Source organism: Capra hircus, unplaced genomic scaffold (genome assembly GCF_001704415.2).
Source record: "Capra hircus breed San Clemente unplaced genomic scaffold, ASM170441v1, whole genome shotgun sequence".
Classification (NCBI taxonomy): Eukaryota; Metazoa; Chordata; class Mammalia; order Artiodactyla; family Bovidae; genus Capra; species Capra hircus.
This window is the reverse complement of record NW_017189607.1, coordinates 105,574-126,947: the sequence shown is the minus strand read 5'-3', so window position 1 is coordinate 126,947 and position 21,374 is coordinate 105,574. Positions and strand designations below refer to the sequence as shown.

At 42.4% G+C, this 21,374-nt stretch overlaps 1 pseudogene; it reads left to right on the top strand.

Moving 5' to 3' along the window:
• LOC108634560 overlaps window positions 1–21,374 on the top strand; it is a 131,154-nt pseudogene that overhangs the window by 91,111 nt on the left and 18,669 nt on the right.

Genomic DNA, 21,374 nt, shown 5'->3' with positions numbered 1-21,374 from the left:
CTGATTTTCTTTAGGATCGACTGGCTGATGCTCTGGAAATCCAGGAGACTCTCAAGAGTCTTGGCCAACACCACAATTCAAAAGCATCAATTCATTGGCGCTCAATTCCTTTATGGTCCAGTTCTCACACCCATCCATGACTGTGGGAAAAGCCATAGCTTTGACTGGATGGACCTTTGTCGGTAGATTAATGTCTCTGCTTTTCAATGTGCTCTCTGGGTTTGTCGTAGCTTTTCTTCCAAGGAGCAAGTGTCCTTGAATTCCATGGCTGCATTCAGCATCTGGAGTGATTCTGGAGTTGAGGAAAGTAAAGTCTGTCAGTGTTTCCACTGTGTGCCTTTCTATTCAGTATGAAGTGATGGGACCAGATGCCATGAGCTTCATTTTTTAAATGTTGAATTCTAAGGCAACTTTTTCGCTGTCCATTTTCCAATGCATCAGTTCTTCACATCACATCGGTTCTTCACAGACTCTTCAGTTCCTCCTCACTTTCTGACTAAAGGTGGTATCATCCTCATATCTGAGGTTGTCATATGCACATCTCATAGGCATATCTGTGGTTGATATTTCCCCCAGCTATCTTGATTCTGGGTAGCACTTTATCGAAGCTGGTCTTTCATATGATGTACTGTGCATATAAATTAAATAAGCAAAGTGGCAATATACAGCCTTGACATACTGCTTTCCACCAATTTGGATCCAGTCCATTTTTCCAAGTCCAATTCTAGCCGTTGCTTCTTCACCTGCATACAGACTTCTCAGGCAGCAGATAAGGTGTTTTGGTGTTGGTGTTTCCTTAAGCATTTTCCAGTTTGTTGTGACCCACACAGTCCAAGGCTGTTTTGTACTCAGTGAGGAGAACTGCATGTTTTACTGGAATTTTCTTCCTTTATCTGTGATCCAGCGGATGTTGGCAATTTGCTCTTAAGTTCCTCTGCCTTTTCTAAATCCCGCTTGAGTGTCCTGAAGTTCTTGGTTCATTTGCCGTTGAAGACTTGGAGACTTTGAACATTCCTCTTCCAGTATGTGAGATGAGTGCTATTGTTGGTAGTGTGAACATTCTTTGACATGCCGTTTCTTTGGGATAGGAATGAAAGCTGAACTCTTCCAGTAGTGTGGCCAATGCTGAGTTTTCCAAGTATGCTGGCCTACTGAATCAGCACTTTCACAACCTCATCATTTAGGATTTGAAATAGCTCAGCCGGAATTCCATCGCCTTTTCTAGCTTTGTTCTTATTGGTGGTTCCTTAGGACCAACTCACTTCTCATTCCAGGAAGTCTGGCTCTAGGTGAATGAGCACACCATTGTGGTTATCTTGGTCATTATCAATAGTTCTTCTGTGTATTCTTGCCTCGCCTTAGTATCTTCAGCTTCTGTTCAGTCCATACGGTTTTTGTCCTTTATTGTGCCCCTATTTGCATGATATGTTCCCTTTGTATGTATACCTTCATAAAGAGATCTCTAGTGTTTCTCAGTCTATGGTTTTCCTCTAATTCTTTGCATTGAATGCTTCAGTTCAGTTCAGTTCAGTCGCTCAGTCACGTCCGACTCTTTGCGACCCCATGAATCGCAGCATGCCAGGCCTCCCTGTCCATCACCAACTCCTGGAGTTCACTCAGATTCTCGTCCATCGAGTCAGTGATGTCATCCAGACATCTTATCCTCTGTCGTCCCCTTCTCCACTTGCCCCCAATCCCTCCCAGCATCAGAGTCTTTTCCAATGAGTCAATTCTTCACGTGAGGTGGCCAAAGTACTGGAGTTTCAGCTTCAGCATCATTCCTTCCAAAGAAATCCAGGGCTTATATCCTTCAGAATGGGCTGATTGGATCTCCTTGCAGTCCAAGGCACTCTCAAAAGTCTTCTCCAACACCACAGTTCAAAAAGCATCAATTCTTCGGCTCCCAGCCTTCTTCACAGTCCAACCCTCACATCCATACATGACTACTGGAAAAACCATAGCCTCGACTAGATGGCCCTTAGTTGGCAAAGTAATGTCTCTGCTTTTGAATAAGCTATCTAGGTTGATGATAGCTTTCCTTCCAAGGAGTAAGCGTCTTTTAATTTCATGGCTGCAGTCATCATCTGCAGTGATATATACTCCTAAAGTTTTAGGACAAATGAAAATTTACATGGCCTTTCCTCCACCTGCCACCACTGCCCCCAATAAACCATCAGTATCTGCCAGGATCCAGCCCCAGTGGATCCAGGGATATTCGAAGGATGAACCACATAGGTGAGGAAAACTTATTTATTTAATTAGAAATATAAAAGAAATTAAGAAGAAATAGTATAGTAGGAAAGTTTAGTGGAGAAAAGATGCTGAATAACTTGGCTTACAGGGAAAGCCAATAAAACTCCAGGACAAGAAGTCTGCACCATCTACGTTAGGCCACTGGCACTCATTTAAATAGTGGAGGGTGCCCCGCCTTTGGCTCCCTCTCTCACGGGACTTAAAAGCCGGGGCAAGTTAGTATACGTGGTGAGCCTCCCCACTCCAGATGGGAATTCAGCCAAAACAGGAGAGGAAGGGAGAGAGAGAGAGAGAGAGAGAGAGAGACACGGGGGAAGCCAGATTTTCAAGAAACTAGTTCGAGTGTCTAGTCTGAGAAACCAGTCCATCCTTTATTGTTCAGAAGGTTTTTTATACTTTTGATTGTACATAGAGATCAATAGGTAATACAAAGTTACACAGCATCAGCAGGCCCAACTCTTATCAAAACCAGGCTTTCCTCTCTGCTTACCTATTTGTATACACAAGTCTTAGGTCATTTACATCATCTGACCAGACAGCCAATTAGCATTTTACAGCCTTTTCTCTGATAAGGGTTTGTCAACCAGAAGACTTATTTTTGTTGTTCTTCCCAAAGTCTGATGCCAGTCTCAGAAAGTACTAAATAAAGTTACATTCTTACATAGCAAAGGCACAACAATTTATAACAAGTAAATGGAGTACAGTGATTTATAACAAATAAAAGTAATTCACTCAAAAGTATAGTGTTGCTAACACCAAAACTACTATATTCCTATTTCTATATCCCAATTACATTGATTAATATCCTTAAGGTGCCTAAAAGATAAAGATATGGAGGCCTGGCAGCACTCATTGACTCAACAGTGAAAACCCATCACCAATATGATTTTTAGCTCTTTAGAAAAAGTTCTGTATCTTTAAGATGCTTTAAGCTTCGTGCCTCTCGCAGTTGCGGGGCTATAAACAATTCACAAGTTGTAAAAAAAAAAAAAAAAAGAAAAAAGTCCGGGGGAACCTATTAGGCAAGTTGGAGAGGCATCAGCGAAGGTTTGAGGTGAAACATTCCTTTCAAATACAGAAGACTGCAGCCCTAAGTTAACTTTTTCCAGAGAGTGTCAGAAGAGTGGAAAAGCACAGCACAATAAGGCAGGCAGAGTCTGTTTTTTTGGGGGTAGATGTTCAGGAAAGTCCTGGGGAAACCCCTGAATCCTGACTCGCCTTACCCATCAGGCCTCTCCGCATGACCTTGTCATGGGTGGGCTCTCCCATGCTGGCTCCTGGCATCTCCCCTTTTTTATTTTTTAAAACAGTCAGGTGCAGTTCAGTTGCAAGATTCCAAATGCTCTGCCAAAGAATCCTGACAATACAAGGAAGAATGATTATAAGGAGCAAGATTAGAGCACCCTTAGCAACATAGCTGAAAACAGTAGACAGAATAGTCTTTCCAGAAATGAAGTTAGAGAAGGTGTGGGAAAAGTCATTGGCTTCTCCTGCGGCAGTAAAATCTAACTGGGAGTGTTCCAAGGTCTGTGTCTGATTATGAAGTCTCCCTAAGTCTAAACTAATATCTGAGCTGTTCCAAACACCCAAAATATGATGTTTGATTCTTTCCCATTCAAAATCTGCCTCATTTACTTTCAGGGATGTAACACATATCCACCGGTAGTCAGCATGACATGAAAGAGCCATTTTTAATTTTAGACTCTGTAATTCAGTCCCAATATGCATTATTGCTTCTTCTGGGCCATCAACACTCATTTCTAGTTTCCTACCTATAACTTCTTGTGTTGCCAGCGTTAAAGAAACATTTTTTGGACACAGTATCAACATATTGGGCAGTGTGCACTTGTTGAGTCAATGATATTGCTGCCACAGTAACAGAAGTAATTGCAGTTATCAAAGCTGATATTCCCAGAATAAGTAAGCCCACAAACCGTCGTGTCCACATTAAATCTTGTAGCAACTGTTGCAGTACAGCAAGGCCATGGTTATCATACCAATACATGGTTACAGTTACAGGCACCATGAGATAGGGTGGATGTTTTAAAATCACAAAAGAACAAACATTATATTGAGGAGTTAAACAAGATGAAAGCATACATTGTTCACAAGATACTACATTGGGTCCACCTGTATAATTCAATCATATATTAAGTCTTCCAGAGTCATTAGTAAAAAGAAAAACATAAGGAGAGGGTAGACAAGCTAAAACAGAGTAAATAGAGTTATTTTTCGGTCATGTTAAAGTAATACGGGCCGTAGCAGCAAGGGCTCTCCAAATTTCTGGCTGCCAAAAGGTTTTGCCTTTAGCCGTATAAGACGGCATAGGGGGAACGAATTGATTATGATGCCATCTAGTGGCGGCTAATTGCCAAGACACGGAATATTCTTTCCGATTGTCCAATCTATTGATAAAGTCATCGTCAGACACTGGGTCCTGACCTGGCTTTGGGTTGCTCCAGTCCTGAATTGTATAATTTCTTCCTTCTGGTATTCTGTAAGCAATTCTCACATTATAAGTACAAGATTTCCAAGTCGGATATCCTAAATGATCATCTATAGTTTTCCATTTGACATCTGAGGGAGCAACATCATCACAATTTGGATATTCTGGTGGAGCTTTGAGAAACAAGGACCTATAGGGGTCAAGGACCCCAGGCATCGGAGCTTGTAATGTCCAAACAGACCGATCCCCTTTAGACGCAAATTTAGAGGTTGGGGAGTCTGTCATAACTGCTTTTTTAGAGGCTCCAACACATCCTTTCTTGGTAACAAAGTTTCCTGTATGGCCAGAAGGAAAATTAAGGCAAACAGGAAAATCATCTGCTAGTCCCTTAAAGGTATAATTGAAATTAATAGAGTATTGATCTTTTATATAGAAAGTATAAGATCCTCCCAAAAGGTGAGGTTGGTCTGTATTAACCCGTATGGGGTCACTGTTCCAAGTAACAACTTGGAAAGTTGGAGGATCCAGGAGAAACACCCAATATTTGGTTGGAATGGGAGAGGCACTTACCTGGCAAGAGAGCAAAGCAAGCATGGCAATAAACACCTTTTCAGGAGAGACTGAAGACCCCTGTAGGGAAACTATCCCCTGTGCCTGGTGACAGAGCGCCTTAATCTGACCCCAGGTGGATACGGAGGCTAGTTGAGTTGACTGAGCTGGGCATCCTGGTGGTCTCCTGCGAGGCAAAGAATTAGGGGAAGCAATATCCCGTATATGAAGTTGTGACATCTGTCTGGTGGGTGGCTCCGTTCCTTGCTCATCCAGGATTTCTGATGTCAGCTGTCCCGGGGTTAGCAGCACGTTCCGTGCCAGTGGAGGAAGCAGGGTTAGAGGAGGCTTCTTCCTTTTTAGAGACTGCAGTTGCAGGGGAGTCTGGTATTCGGGGAGTTGAGACATGGTGAATCAGTCTGTCTGGAACCCAAATCGGAGAGCCTGCATCCTGTGGAAAAATACAAGCATACCCTTGACCGCTGGTTAATAAAGGGTCGGGACCTTTCCATTGTCTGGAGAGGAGGTCCCTCCAGTTTACTAATGGTTTTGCATTCGATTGCTCCAGGCACCAAAGGCAAAGCATTGCAGTGTTTCCGGATGAGTCAGCATTTAAGTTATTTATTATGAAAAGAGCATGTTGCAAAATCTGATGGGGGAAGCTTTATTTAAATTCCCCTTCTTTTAGTTTTTGAATATGGATCTTTAGTGTTTGATGTGCTCTTTCCAAAATGGCTTGTCCCTGTGGATTATAAGGAATGCCGGTGTTATGTTTTAATTTGAAACTTTGTACAAAATTGCTGAAAAGATTTAGAAGTGTAAGCAGGGGCATTATCAGTTTTTAAAGCTTCTGGCAGGCCCAGATATGAAAAACACATAAAAAGATGTTGTATTCCATCTTTAACTGCTTCCCCTGTACGAGCAGTTGCAATAATAACATGAGATAAGATATCCACAGTTATATGAACAAAAGAAAATTTTCCAAATGAAGAGACATAAGTTACACCCATTTGCCAGAGTGCACTAGGTTTGAGACCATGAGGGTTAACTCCCAGAGGCAAAGTATTCACGATAGTAGGACAACGTGAACAAGAACAAACAATCTCTTGAGCAGATTCTCAAGGAATTTGAAACTGGTATCGTAAGGCAGTAGCATTCTGATGACTAAGTAAGTGAGAAGCTCGGGCTTCTTTGAAAAGAGAAACCACTGAAATCCTGGTTAGCGAATCTGCCAATTCATTGAAAGCATTTAAAGGGCCAGGCCGACTGGGATGAGCCCGAATGTGGCCGATAAAAAATGGTCGATTTCTTTCCTAAATTTGCTGCTGTAATCTAGTTAACAAATGGAAGACAGCAGTTTTGTTTTTGGCAGAACTGCAGTCTCAGTGTGTGGAAACAGCCTGACCACATACTGAGAGTCAGAGTAAAGGTTAAATTCCTCCTCTGCAAACATAAAAAGGCCTCTATAAGAGCTGTGATTTCAGCTCTTTGAGCTGAAGTTTCTTGTGTTTCCAAAACTTTGATGATTTCTTGTAACTATGGAGGCTTTACTGTTTGGTGACCCATCAGTGAAGGCTATTTGAGCATCTGGAATAGGGAACTGTTTACATCTAACAGGAAAAATAACTGGATGTTTGGACATAAAGTTTAGCAAAACATGTGAGGGTAAATGATGCAAAATTTGACCACAATAATTCCCTATGGCAATCTGCCAGTCTTCATCAAACATTGGAAGAGCATCAAGCTGCTCCTTATTATATGGAATTACAATCTCTGATGGCTCTTTACCGAACAATTCAATGCTCTGCTTCCTTCCTTTTAGTATTAATGTGGCAATTAGACCGGGATAAGAAGCCACGACTTTTTTAGCTTGGGCAGGAAGATGGACCCTTTCTAGAGGGCCACTTTGCCACAGAACTCCCTTAGGTGCCGTTGGAGTAGCTAGACAGAGGAACTGCCAAGTCACCGTCAAATCAATTCTTTTTACATAACTATTCGATAAGGCTGCTTCTACTTTGCCTAGGGCCTCTCAAGCCAAGGCAGTTAATTGTCTTTCAGAGGTTGGATCAGGATCCCCGTGTAAAATGTTAAAAAGAGGTTTCAATTTGGTAGTGGTTAATTTTAAATATGGTCTAACCCAATTTATATCACCTAAGAGTTTTTGATAATCATTTAAAGTAATAAGACGGTCTTTTCTCAATTGTAGCGGGGCATGAGTCACTATTTCTGAATTTATGACTCTTCCTAAGTAAGTTATGGGTGGACTGATTTGAATTTTTTCTGGGGCAATCTTTAGACCTTTATCTGTCAATTCCTGGATCAAATATTGGAGGACAGATTGCAAATGAGCTCTATCAGGATGAGCTATTAAAATATCATCCATATAGTGAATCATATATACCTGTTCATATTTAATCCTTGTTTCTTCTAGAGTGGCATTAACAAATTTCTGGCATAGGTTGGGGCTATTTTTCATTCCCTGAGGCAAATCCCTCCACTGAAACCATAAGTAAGGCTGTTTAAGATTTTCTGATGGAAGACTAAAGGCAAATCACTTTTTATCCTCAGGATTTAAGGGAATAGTGAAAAAGCAATCTTGTAAATCAATCACAGTTATATTATATCCCTCTGGAACGGCTACTGGGGATAGGAGCCCAGGTTGTAAGGCTCCCATGTCCTCCATGATGGCATTAATTGCTCTTATATCCTGTAAAAGCCACCATTTGCCAGATTTTTTCTTAATAACAAAAATAGGAATGTTCCAGGGGCTATTGGAGGGCTCAATATGTCCCAGTTCTAGTTGTTCAAAGATTAACGCTTTAGCTGCCAGTAATTTTTCTTTAGGCAGAGGCCATTGTTCCACCCACACCAGATCTTGAGATTTCTATGTAATGGGGTCAGCAGCAAAAACAATGGCCTCCATTATAAATTTGGATAGCCCAATCCAGTACGTAACTGTCGAGGAGTTGGGCAAATTGGCTCAATTATTCCTGTCTGTTGTTTACCTAATCCTTTCGATGGATCATAGCCCATTTGCAGCATTTGAGAGGACACTTTATCATCAGGGCTGAAAAGTAACACTCCCATTTGAGACAGCACGTCCCTCCCCCACAGTGTAAAGGGGAGCGAAGGAATGACATAAGGTTGGAAAGGTCCACAGGTATCCTGAAATTGCCAATCTAAAATGTTTGCACTTTTAGCTACTGTAGGAGCTCTTCCTATCCCCACCAAGTCATTTTCAGTAGTATGTGTGGACCAAAAGCTGGGCCAGTCTTTTCCTGAAGTGCAAGAAACATCTGCTCCTGTGTCTAATAACCCCACAATAGACTTGCCATTGATCAGAATAGTTTTCATAGGACGTTTCTGAGTAATTTCTGTTATCCGAAAAACCTTATCACTAGACCCAAATCCTTTCTCCTGCCTTTCAGTCTGAGTAGCTGTGTGCCCTAAGGCAGCGCGGTGAGGCAAAAGTAAAAGCTGTGCTATTCTTTGTCCCTGATGGATTTGGAAAGTTTTAGTTGGGGGTGAAATCATTATCTGAATTTCTCCTGTATAATCTGAGTCAATTACTCCAGGGATAATTGTGAGACCTTGCATAGCTAAGGAACTTCTGCCTAATATAATTCCCATCAAGCCTGCCGCTAATGGGCCTTTAACTCCTGTAGGGACTTTTATAGTGGGGCTGTCTGGTGTTAATATTGTTGAGGTGATGGAACCGAGGTCCAGTCCTAAGCTGCCTGGGGTTGCTCTGATGAGTTCTGCGATGGAACAAAGGGAATGAATGGGTTCAGTGAGGCTGCCCCAATTGTTGTCGGGGCCTGGGGCTGGCCCCTCAATCCGTTTCCCGACTGCTTTAGGGCCCCAAAAGGCTCCTTTTCTATGAAATTGTGACCTGCATTCTTTTGCCCAATGATATCCTTTTGGACAACGAGGACAAGGGGATTTGGGGACGGGAAAACTTTGCAGAGTGGAAACAGCCGGTCAGGCAGAATTTGGCTGATAAGAATCGGCTGTTTTTTGAGGACAGGTACGGAAGACATGTCCCTCTTGGTCACAGGAAAAACAGGTTTTAGGGAAGGTATCTCTACGTTGGTTACTGAAATTGCTCTGTGCTGGGTTATTTTTATTTGTAAAGAAGGATTGTACTGTCTGCTGATAAGAATTTCCTTTCATTGCTGCATCTATGGCAACGCCCTGCATCATTGAGGGTCCTATGTCTGCGCATTGCCTGATATAATCTTTTAGAATTCCAGTTTTCTTTACAGGACATAAAATAGCCTGGCAAGTAGAGTTAGCGTTTTCAAATGCCAGTTGTTTTGTCACTATATTAGCTACCTCAGAATTAGAAATTACTCTGTTTACCACTTCTGTTAGCCGCGAGAGAAAATCCTCATATGGCTCTTCAGGTTTTTGTTTGATATTAGAGAAGGAGAAGGTTGATTCATTTCCTTCAGGCAATGATCGCCAAGCCGCGGTAGCGCGGGCGGCTACTTGTTGCAGGGTCATTTTATCTAGTTTCATTTGGTCTGGAAGTAAGGCATATTCATTATTCCCTATCAACATATTTTTTACAATATGTTTTGGACCATATATTAAGTTGCTATCAGCCTGTTTTGGGGCTAGGTCCTCAGATTCAGTTCTCCAAAGTATGAATTGTGCTCCAGATAAGCAAGCTTTAGCAACTGCCTTCCAATTTTAGGGTGTCATCCAGCTGGCTGCTAAAATTTCTAATAATTGTAAAGTGTATGGGGCTGTAGACCCACACGAAGCACAAGCATGTTTTGATTCTTTTATCATTTTCATTTGAATGGGTTCCCATTGGATGGCTCCTGCCTTTTCCCCTTGCTTGCTATCAAATATTACAGGAAAGCAAGCTTCCAGGTGAGGATCAAAATCGTCATTAGGGCTCAAAAGGACCCTTCTGGGAACTTCTAGTGGGGGGCCCTTCACCCCTATAGGGAGGTGGGGGGCAGAAGAGGGCCAGAATATGCCATATCTTTGTCTTCATATTTTAAAGATCTTTTAACTGTCTGATGTTTGGATCTTACAGATGTATTAACTGAAGGTGTCTCCCTTAAGCTCCTAGGGGCATATGGCCTGATAGGAGACATTTCTCTTGAGCTCCTGAGAGCAGAAGGCCTAACTGGGGAAGTCTCTTAGTCTGATAGGGGATGTTTCCCTTAAACTCCTTGGAGCATCTTTATTTAATAAAGGCCAATCCTCATTAGAATGGTATTGAGTTACTTTTTCTTCGAAATCTTCCTCATCTAAAAACTGATCTTTTTTTTCTCATCTCTATCTTTGGCCTTTTCCTGAGCAGTCATTGCAGCTAGCGTTTTGTTCAACTGCCAATGGCTAGGTATAGCCTCCTTTTCCTCACCCTCCTCTTTGACAGATACCTTTTCTTCTGCACTTTCCTCTTTAAGATGTACGTTTTCAGATTCAGGGGCAGGGTCTCGACTGTCCCTAATTATGTTCCATAAGGAAAAGGCATCAGTAGGCACCTTTTCTGAGCCATGTTCAGCATGGTAAGTTTTTAATTGTTTCCCTATGCTCTCCCAAGTATCTAAGTTAACAGTGCCCTCTTCTGGAAACCAAGGACACTGTTCTTGTAGAAATGGAAAAAAAAAAAAAAAAAGAATATTGGATTTCTTAACTTTAATTCCTCATTTAGTTAGCAGCTGCAAGATTACTCCTATAAAAAGCTGTCTTTCTTTTGATTCACTGTTACCCATGTCAGAAAATTAAGTCTTATGGAAAAGTCTGCCTCGTCAAGCATTTTACCTTTGGCAAGGGGGGTTTTCTTTTCAACCAGAAGAAAGCAGGTTTCTTTCAACCTCTACAGAACCAGGTTTCTCTTAAAGCCTTCAACACTTCCCACTCCTACGCACCCTGTCTATACTACAGAGGGGGTCTGCAGCACCCTGAGTGGGGTCCTAGCCATCCCGAAAACTCAACACTGGGGGAGTAACCAAAGTACTCCAGGGGGAGTGATTAAATCACTCCAGGGGGAGCAACAGAGAGTGCTCCGGGGGGAGCATTTGCTCCGAAAAAGCTACCTTCGAATAGCCTGTTCCGGGTGTCACTTGCCGGGGTCCAGCCCCGGTGGATCCAGGGAAATTTGAAGGGTGAACGGCATAGGCGAGGAAAGCTTGTTTATTTAATTATAAATATAAAAGAAATTAAGAAGAAATAGTATAGTAGGAAAATTTAATGGAGAAAAGAGGCTGAATAACTTGGTTTACAGGGAAAGCCAATAAAACTCTGGGACAAGAAGTTTGCAAGTATCCTTCAGAAATTAAAATATTTTAGTGCTTAAATTAAAACCACCCAAGGGTGTGTCAAGCCTGGAATATTTTTAGATTGCGTATTTCTGTTTCTGTTGTTGTTGTTTGTTTGTTTGTTTTAATTGGAAAAGAGCTCCAGTGGGACTCTATCAGAGTGGTAAACATGCCAGAAAGCCAGCTATTTGCTTTTGCAAGATGAGAGAGGAAAATAACCTTTCCATGGTTGCCCTTTGCCTACGGAGCTATCGGGCTAGCATAATGACAAAGACAGAATATTTTTTAATCACATGGCTGAAATGAGAGGCACTGAAGTTGCTTTTGCAGGTTAGAAGCCTTACCTGTGGGATCTCTGCCTTTTAGCTCAAAGCCACTTCTGCCCCTGCAAGGGGAAGGGGCAGTGGCTGTGACTGATATCTGAAAGCTTGTCCTAGGCAAGGATGGGGGCTCCTTACTCTAGGTAGAGATCTGCTCCCAGCCCCACCCTGTGTTCCTGCCCAGGACGTTGGCTGAATTCTTCCCCAGAGAAGCAAGAGGGCCAGTCAGTTGTGTAACGACCAAGACACCCCCACACCCAGGCAGAAAAATCAGCCTGTCAGCACACTTTTCCTTTCTCACTCCTTGGTTGTCACGGACCCACAGTTAACTGAAACTTTCCCCTAGAATAAGAACTCCTGTCTTTTCTGGGTGATAGAAATCTAAAAGTGACAGGCATGGAGTCATGCGGCAGAAGCATGCTGGGCCCTAAAAGAGGTGTTGTCATTAAGGGCTCCTTGGTGGCTCAGATAGTAAAGGATGTGCATGCAATCCTGGAGTCCCAGGTTTCTTCCCTGGGTCAGAAATGTCCCCTGCAGAAGCAAATGGCAACCCACTCCAGCATTCTTGCCTAGGAAATTGCATGGACAGAGGAGCCTGGCAGGCTACAGTCCATGAGGTTGGAAAAGAGCTGGACATGACTTAGCGACTTCACGTTCAGTCCTTTTTAAAAATGTGTGATGATGTGTCCAGGCACATCTTCTGAGATCAAGGATGCTGACTTGCACCAGTGGTTTTTTTTTTGTTGTTTTTTTTTGTGTGTGAACACGAGAGAATCCTCTCTGGGGATGCATGTTCATCTCTCCAGTTCCTGGAGCCTCTGCAGTCAGAGCTGGCCCCCTTCCCCTCACAGATGAATATTCTTGTACACCTCTGCTGCTCAATGCTTCTGGCTCTAACCTGCATTCTGGCCAGTCCTTCGCCCTGTCTGTCCTTGTTCACCGAAATTCTGCCTATTCCTGGGCATGTCTTGGCTAAAATTGTTCTCCTCCAAATTTGCCCTGTTGCCTGTTCAAATCCTGCCCTCCACACTCATAGTCCAGTTCCTCACAGTAGATACACTCTGAAAGGCAGTGTTTTTCAAACTCTAGTCACTTGTATTTATTATTTTTGGCATTCCCAAGACCTGATCATACAGTTACTGCCTTAATATATTTTTTATCTGAAGCAGCAGCTCTTTTGAAAAAAAAAAAAAAAAAGAATGATTTCAATTTTGGACATAAACTTGACTACCAGACAGTAGGTTAACACAGTATTTTTGCTCAGAATAAAAGATGCAATGTGGATAACTGCAGTCAAAACAAAAGCAACTCTTCTAAATTCTCCATAAATACCATTTTGCTGGGGATTGTTCTGTTTCTGGTGTGAGTTGCCTTGAGTGTTAGGTGTCAAGGTGCCAGGACCATGCTGAGACTATTCTGGAAGGAATTAGAAGAGATGAAAACAATACCCTTCTTTCTCAGTGATTAATTGTTATTCAGTGCTTTGGGCATTGGGAGGCTGTCAGTTTCCTTGGGGTACATGCTCTGTAGGTTTCCTGGCCAAGGAAAGCATTCCTGTTATTGTCCAGATGGACTTTGGTTAGTCCTTCTCAGTGCTTACTGAACTCTAACTTTGTAAAATAAGGTACTTGCAATGATTCTGTTCATCCACTGGGTCATCGGCTAGCAGGTGGGCAACTCCAGGCCAGGGGCTGGGTCAGTTGGCCTCAGAACCTCAGAGGTTTTGGCAAGTATCTCAAATGTGAACAAGCGCCTGACCCAACGAAGCTGATGTTTTAAGGCAGAACAGAACATGCTGCAGAAGTGGCCTAAGGATATAAAGTGAGAATGTTCTCATTCATGGAGAAGTCTTTGGCATGGCAGCCTGGGATGGCCACATAGAACTCAGTGGCATGGCGATCCTGCAGGTCAGTCTGAGTCCCGTCTACTTTCTGTTTTGTTTTTTTCATGTATTGACTTCAGTCGTAGTAAAGCTCCAGCATCCACAACAGCGGGCATCCAGTCGCCCCCTGAAATGCTGGTCCTCACTCACTCATCCTCCCAAACTCCCGTGGCTGAGGTCACGGCCACCACCATCACCACCTGCACAGTCACGGCTCAGCAGCTGGTGCTGCCACCAGCACCATGGGAAGCCTGGTGCAAAGGCTGAGCCCGCTTTTACCGAAGGAGACTGCCCTGGCCATGCAGCAGGTTGTGTGGAACTCATCAAGTAGGTTTCAAACGCCCTCCTAAAAGTGGCGCATGCAGAAGATACAGCGCCAGCAGCAGTAGCAGCCTCGTCTTCCCAGGGGACAAGATATCAGAAGAGACAGGCTGTGAAAGGTACCGAGCCTCCCCGATCTGTTCTCCATTGTACCCTCTCCTTTTTTGCCACATGGACAGGAGAAAAATTAGTCCTTGTTTTATTTGCTTAGTTCCCCTTGTTTGCGTGGCCACTGTATCCTGGAGGCCTGACACATTCCATTTGGCATTATTTTTAAAAATTATTTTGCAGCTTGCTTTTTTCTTTTACATTTTCATTTTATAAACAATATATACACATCTTCTTAAAATGGGGTGAAATGGATGCCTAGACACATAAAAATCTGTTTTCTTTATTGACTCTCTGTTTCTTTCTGCACTTTTTCTCAGAGGTATTGTTAAACATGAGATCTTTTTCTAATTCATGTATGCATATATATTTATCTACCTGTTTATATATATATATACACACACATAAATGCACATATATATGTATATACATATATATATACATAAATGACTTCATAAAGTTATTACTTTTTTTTCTCTTCAAAAACATAAAAATTGTACTATCCTTGCCTTTCTCTCCCCCGCCTATCAGCATGTTTTGGAGGTCAATCCATTTGAGTGCATATAACTCTTTTTCTTTTGGACTGGTGTGTAATATTCCACAGTTTATTTAATAAAACATTTGCCTACTGATAGACATTTCAGTTGCTTCAAGTTTTTATCTGTTGTAAGACAATGCACAATAAATACCTTTGTGTAAGTTTCTTTGTGCATGTTACTGAACCCCTGGGCATTATTTTTGAAACAGTAGAGTGTGTGAAGTGGATGATATAGGATACCTTAATACCAAGAGATTAGCACCCACCACCCAGTGTAAGAAGAGCTAGTGTCAAGAACCATTGCCAAAGTGCAGAATGACAGCTCCCAGCTGGAGTCTCTTTGTGGGTGGACGAAAGTGGAAAAAAGTGCTGATCTGATGGGACTAGTTTGTCTGGCTCTCATGAGGATCGATACTGGTCTTGTTTCATGATGAAACCTGCATTGAGATTCTTCATTACTGGGCTCTTGGATTGAAACTCTCACATACTGAGTGCACCATCAGGAGGAGAACTGGTAAGAGTTGCAGCAGGTTGTAAAATGAAAGAGTAGCCACATATGGAACTGGCCCCCAGTTAAACTCTTCAAATATCGGGGTGGAGGAAGACCCAAATATTGAACACAGAGTACAGGAATACAGCCGGATTGATCCTGCTGTCCGAAGTTTTGCTATGGACGAACTGGGTCTGGGATCTTTCAGATTGGGATGGGCAGTTTCAGGCTCTTGAATTCATAACACTTAAGTATAATGAGCCTTCCAGGGGAACTTGGGAGCTGGCAAGAAGGAGCTCACTGATGGTATGGTTCCTAATTCCCAGATTGTGCTGTTAAACATAAATAAAACTGTCCAAAACGAGTTGAGGTAGTTAGGATAGATTTTAATCTGCTATTTACTATCGCAGTAGGGCAAAATGTCCAGCATGAACTGACATCAACCCAAATGTGTACACAGGGGACTGGGGTTTTAAAGGGAGAATTTGGGGATAGGCAGGGGGAATCATGGGAACTCTATAGAGTCAGAAAGTGACACTTTTACACAAAGTGGGAAGGGGGTGTTGGTCCATGTGAAATATCTGGGTTTGCTAACACCTCTTAAAGGTAGGCTTCTGCCCTCCCTAGAGACTGGGCAATGGGCCCTATTCTCAAGTGCTGACTGGAGCAAATAGTCAATTCTATTGGCAGCCTTGTGTTTTCTTAGATGGGAACTTTAAAGGGGTAGCGGGGTCATCCTAGAATGCAGCCTTGAGCTGTCAGAAACCAAAAGACCCAGGTGGAGGGCTTACTGAGAAAGCGCTTCATGGAGCCTTGCTCGAATTTGGCCAATGTGACAATCTTTGTCCCTTGAAAACAGAGAAACTCGAAGAGTGTGGATTGGGCCCTGCTCCCACCACAGCTTCCATCTGGGACAGCCTTCCCCAGGTGGTGGGTGACCAAGAAACTGCTTTTTCTGGTATCCAGCAGAAAGAGATCACACAGAACCCATCCACCTCCACCATCACCCTGGTGACCAGCACCTATTTGTCGCCCCTGGTCACCAACTCAGGATCCATGAGCACCCTTGCACCTTCTGTCAGCCCACCCATCACTACTGCTTCAGCTGATGTCACTGCAGACACCACCAAGTACACAAGCAATGTGAGTGCAGTGGTTGGATAGGGGAGGGCCAACCTTGGATCTTTCCAGGAATTAAAGGGGACCAGGAAGTGGTGGAATCCCTCTCCAATTTGCCTGTTCTCTTGGCATGGTCCTTGTTAGGGATGTGGTGGGCAGGCTTACCTGCTGTATGTTCATTTGTAGGCTCATTCTCCATTTAGGTTCTGTCTTCGGTCTTTTAAAACTTATTTTATTGAAGTATAGGTGATGTACAATGTTGTATTAATTTCAACTATATAAGAAAATGATTCAGTTATATACACACATATTTTTTCATATTCCTTTCCATTATGGTTTATCAGAGGATATTGATTGTAGTTCCCTGTGCTATACAGAAGGACCTTGTTGTTTGTTTTATACATCATAGTTTGCATCTGCTAATCCCAGATTCCCAAAGGGTCCCATCTGCCACCCCAGCCCTCCTCTCTAATTCTCTCTTAATTTGCCAAGTGCTTTTATGCACACTGTTTAATCTGGGCAAGTAAAGCTTGCAGATCTCCTTGCTGTCGGATGAGAGTGCTCTGGAGTGAGTTGCAGGTTCATGTCTGTAGAACCCAGGGAGTGAAAATCACCACCAGAATTGCAGGTCTCTGGGAAATCCCTTCTGCTCCCTACTGGGGCCCAGAACAGTAATTGCCACATAGTTGTAGAATGAAAGCAGGTTTTTGAATGAAAATCTAATGTCTTTTGAATGAAAGTCTAATGTCTCATTGGGCTTCTTACCAGTAACATTCTTGTTTAATGTGCACAATTTTTAAAGTCTTTATTGAATTTGTTGCAATATTGCTTTATTTTCCTTCTTGGAAAACGTTTTTGTTTTTTTACTACAAGGCTTGTGTATGACAAAACCAATACAGTATTGTAAAGTAAAATAAAGTAAAAATAAAAGTAATAAAATAAAATAAAGTCTTGTGGAATCTTATTTCCCTGACTAGGGAATCGAAGCTGTGTCCCCCACATTGGAAGGCAAGTCTCAACCACTGGAATATCAGGGATGTCCTCACACCCATATATAGATGAGCACACTGAAATCTGGCCAGGTTAAACAGCTTTTTCAGGGTCACATAATCCGTGGATGTCTAATTTGCATTTGAATGGTAGCAGCCAGGATCTAGAATACCCTCTTGACCTGGCTTTGAGCTGACTTGTGAATTCACACCAGGCCTGCTGACCACAGCTCTCGGGTGTCCACAAACTGATTGTTCTTACATGTGGCTTTTTAGAGCAACCCCGCTGAAGAGTCAGTGTGGCTAAAGAGATAAGATCCAAGTCTTAGGGGTATGTCTCTTATTTAGTATTTCTGTTCCCCCATTTTGAATAAAAGAATTTTTATCAAGTCTCTGAATTTCAGAACAGGGAGGGTTCAACTATTAGGTGTGGTCACATCCTCAAAGATTTTGACTTACCTGTTTATCACCTTGAACTACCATTGACTTCATACATTAATTTATAGTGACTTCATACCTCAAGCGTGAAAATCACTTTATGTATGAAATAGAAAATTCTGTATTTATTGTAGGAAAATTGATGCCAATTCTTTCCATTGTTAAATATACAGTATTCTGTCCTTGATGAAGGAAAGTCAGCACACAGATTTTCAAATGAGAAATTTGAAAAATTCCATATTTCATGTTATGATTCAATTTGAAATACAACAATTTCATATTTCATAGGAAAAAGCTCTGTGCCTAGATTTTAAAATGCCAAAGTAGAGAAATCCAAATTTCATGTAGGAAAATCAGTGCCCAGATTTTCATTCATTATATACAGACAACTGCATATTTCATGTAGGAAAGTCACAACCCAGATTTTCCTAAATGAAATATAAAATGTACATTATCTCATGGATTAAGTCTCTGCCAAGATTTTCTTATGTGAAATATAAGGAAATCCGTACTCAACAGAGGAAAAACACTGCCTCAAATTACATACATAAAATCAGCAAAATGCCATATTTTGTGTACTAAAATCAGTGGCCTGATGTTCATAAGTGAAATATACAAAATTTCAGATTTCATGTGGAAAAGTCAGCACCCAGTTTTTCATATGTGAAATACATAGAATTCCAAATTTCATATAGGAAAGTAACATGTGCATTCATTTTTATATAAAGAATTTTATTTAAGTTTTGGAAGGATTGTGGTGAGATTTTCACAGGTGAAATATAGAGAATTCCATATTTCATTCAAGAAAACTTAATGTGTGTATTCTTACGTGAAATAGAGTTCCATGTTTCAAAAGAATACATTTGGGCACATGTCAAAATGTGACACAAATTCTTTGTGTAGAGAGAGATTTACAGATGAAACATCTCTAAATACAGAGATGCTAAGAAGAGTGTCCCACTAAGACCATGGCTCACCAGTGCCAGAGGAATTGAAGTCTGCCCATTTATTGTGCATAAGCCCTTTCAAAGTATTTCTGTTCTCATCCAGCCTCCAGGTGAGAACACACCCTAGCCTACCCCATCAGCCCAGGCCTGTATGACTGGGAGGGGTGAGAGGATCAACCTAAGACACCCTTTTAAGGAGTGATGTTTCAAACTGGCAGACTCTGAGTGTAGCAGTTGCTTATGCTACGGAGTCATCAGTCCCCCAAACCTTACAGAAAAGGGCAAGCTGTGTTCATGTTGCTGGTCATGTTGCGGAAAGAATGCTCCTTCACTTGAGGACAGAAAACCCTTTGTAGCCAGGTGTCTTGGGGCGTGTGTAGCCCCTCTTCTGTGCCTGGGAATCTGGCCCTCTCTGCCTCTGCTCCTTCGCATCCTCTGTGACTGCCCCCAGGTGCCTTTCGCCTGCCTCTCCTTTCTGATACGTGTTCACACTTACATGCCTGTTTACGTGTACAGCTTGCTCTGTGAGTGACATCCCTGGGCTTTTCTCCAGGGCGTCAGTGTTTCTGCTGCCCCAAGATCTCTGTACCTTACACAACCTCTTTCATGTTTTCAGTGTCCATTCTTCCATCCCCCAGCCTGCCCAATTCAGAGTTCACACACTCATTTTGGCAAGCACACGTTCACACACACACACACACAAATAATTCTGAAAAGAAACTTGCAGACATGCGGAACTATTGGTTTACTTATTCAGTATAATGGACTTTGGTAAGCACCACTCTCTTTTTGGCCCCGGTTAATTTTTCACTCGCTAGTTGATCATGTCAGTGTCCTCTTCTACTTCTATGATATATTCTGGAAGGTGAATGGGATCTGCTCATGAGGGGGACTGACATGCAAGGAGGCGGCACTTGGAAGTCCTCACTGTGGACAGCTGAGAGACCTGTGCCTGTGTTCTCTACTCCTGTCGCTGTGGACTGGTTCACAGTGCCAATCAGGTTGGTGTGATTCCATTCCCTGTGCTTTCCTTCCAGAAACGACACAGAAATAGCAGGGGACTTTGAACTTGAAATTGATCATGCACGCCTTTTCCCTGGGACAAGAATTCCTTAACAACTTTCTCTTTACAGAAAGGCAAGCCCCAATTTCTCTCACGTGGGTGATGATTTACTGACAATCATGAAGAAATTCTGCGTGGGTAATGTCAGTTTAATGATCAAGGCAAGAATACATGGGTAGGGGTAAAAGTCAATGTATTTCAGTCCTGCAGTAGTGTTTTTAGAACACTTAAGACAACCCCAAATCTTTCCTGACAGATTAAAAATTTCCTGACAGGTGCATTCCTGCAATATCTTTGCCCTCTGTGATCCTAATTAATATTCTCACTTCAATGAGCGATATTCTTGCCCATCAGGCATTACGGTAAGTGTTTGGGTATTCTTCTTCCCACATGTGGGTCACTGTTAACTATTCCTGTGATAAAGCATTTCTTGATGTGCGCAAATATCATGGAAGTCTTTAAAAAAGTCACAATTCAAGATGTTGGAATCCTTTGATCCAGGAATGAAAGAATAGGTCAAATTCCCATGCAGTCCAACAAAGATACACAAACTTAAAAAAAGGAGTAAATACAAGCAATACAACGCATGTATGTTGAATAGGAACGTGCAACACAGATATAGCATCAGAGCTGTGCATAATGGCACAAGCATGGGTGCAACATGAAAGAAGACAGGAGGCATAGGCAGACTCACAGGAAGAAATATCAACTCACACTCATGCGCCAACACAATGGACACACCCCGTCTTCATTCTAAACATAGGAAAACATGAACACATCCAGGGCACAGGAAGCAAATGCAGCTCAGGATGATTGAGCCAGAAGGCCATGAATTCATCACTAATCCACCGAGTCTCACATGCATTGATATTCGGTGGAAGAAAACCTTACACAACATCCGAGTGTGCAGTCAAATCTAATACCACCTAGACTTTAGGGCCCAAGTGAAAGCCCTAAAGAGTCTGGGCACAAGTCATGGCAAGTTTCCAGAGAATGACCATCCAGTCAACCATCCACAGTTCAGATTTACTAACTGATCCATGACTATCTCTGCACTTCACTGCAGGACAGGTTAGAGCTAAAGCCACCCCTGGTCCTGAAGCACTGGGAGGAAATATTAGGTGTTGGGGGGACACTGTCCTAAACTTTTCTTGTCTTTATCTTTGCGATGCTTAAAACTTCTGAATGTGGATAAATGCCATGCAGTCCCTAGAATGACCCAGTCTAAGGTCCCGAGATCCATGCCCCAATATGCTATCTCACACCTGCTGTAGACTTACTACACCGTCGTTTCTGCTTTGTCTTGTTTTGAACTAGCACTAAGAAAGACAGGTACCAGCCTGCCAGAGCCCTAAGGATTCTTTGAAGTTTACAGATTAAGAAAGTAAGAAGACATGTTTCCAGTGTCTCCTGGGCTGCTTGTTCAGAAACCACCCAGAGAAGGCCAAGCCTTGCCTTCTCGAGCTGTAGATGCATCTCTGTAGGAGCAAAGCTGGGATGTAGATATTCAAATGGAAAAGCTGGCCCTGAGCAGGAGATCTCATTCAGGACATCTTGAAGGGAACATCCATAAACCCGTGAACTTTGACATTCAACATTTACCCTTTGCTGTCAAAAGAGATGCTGCTTC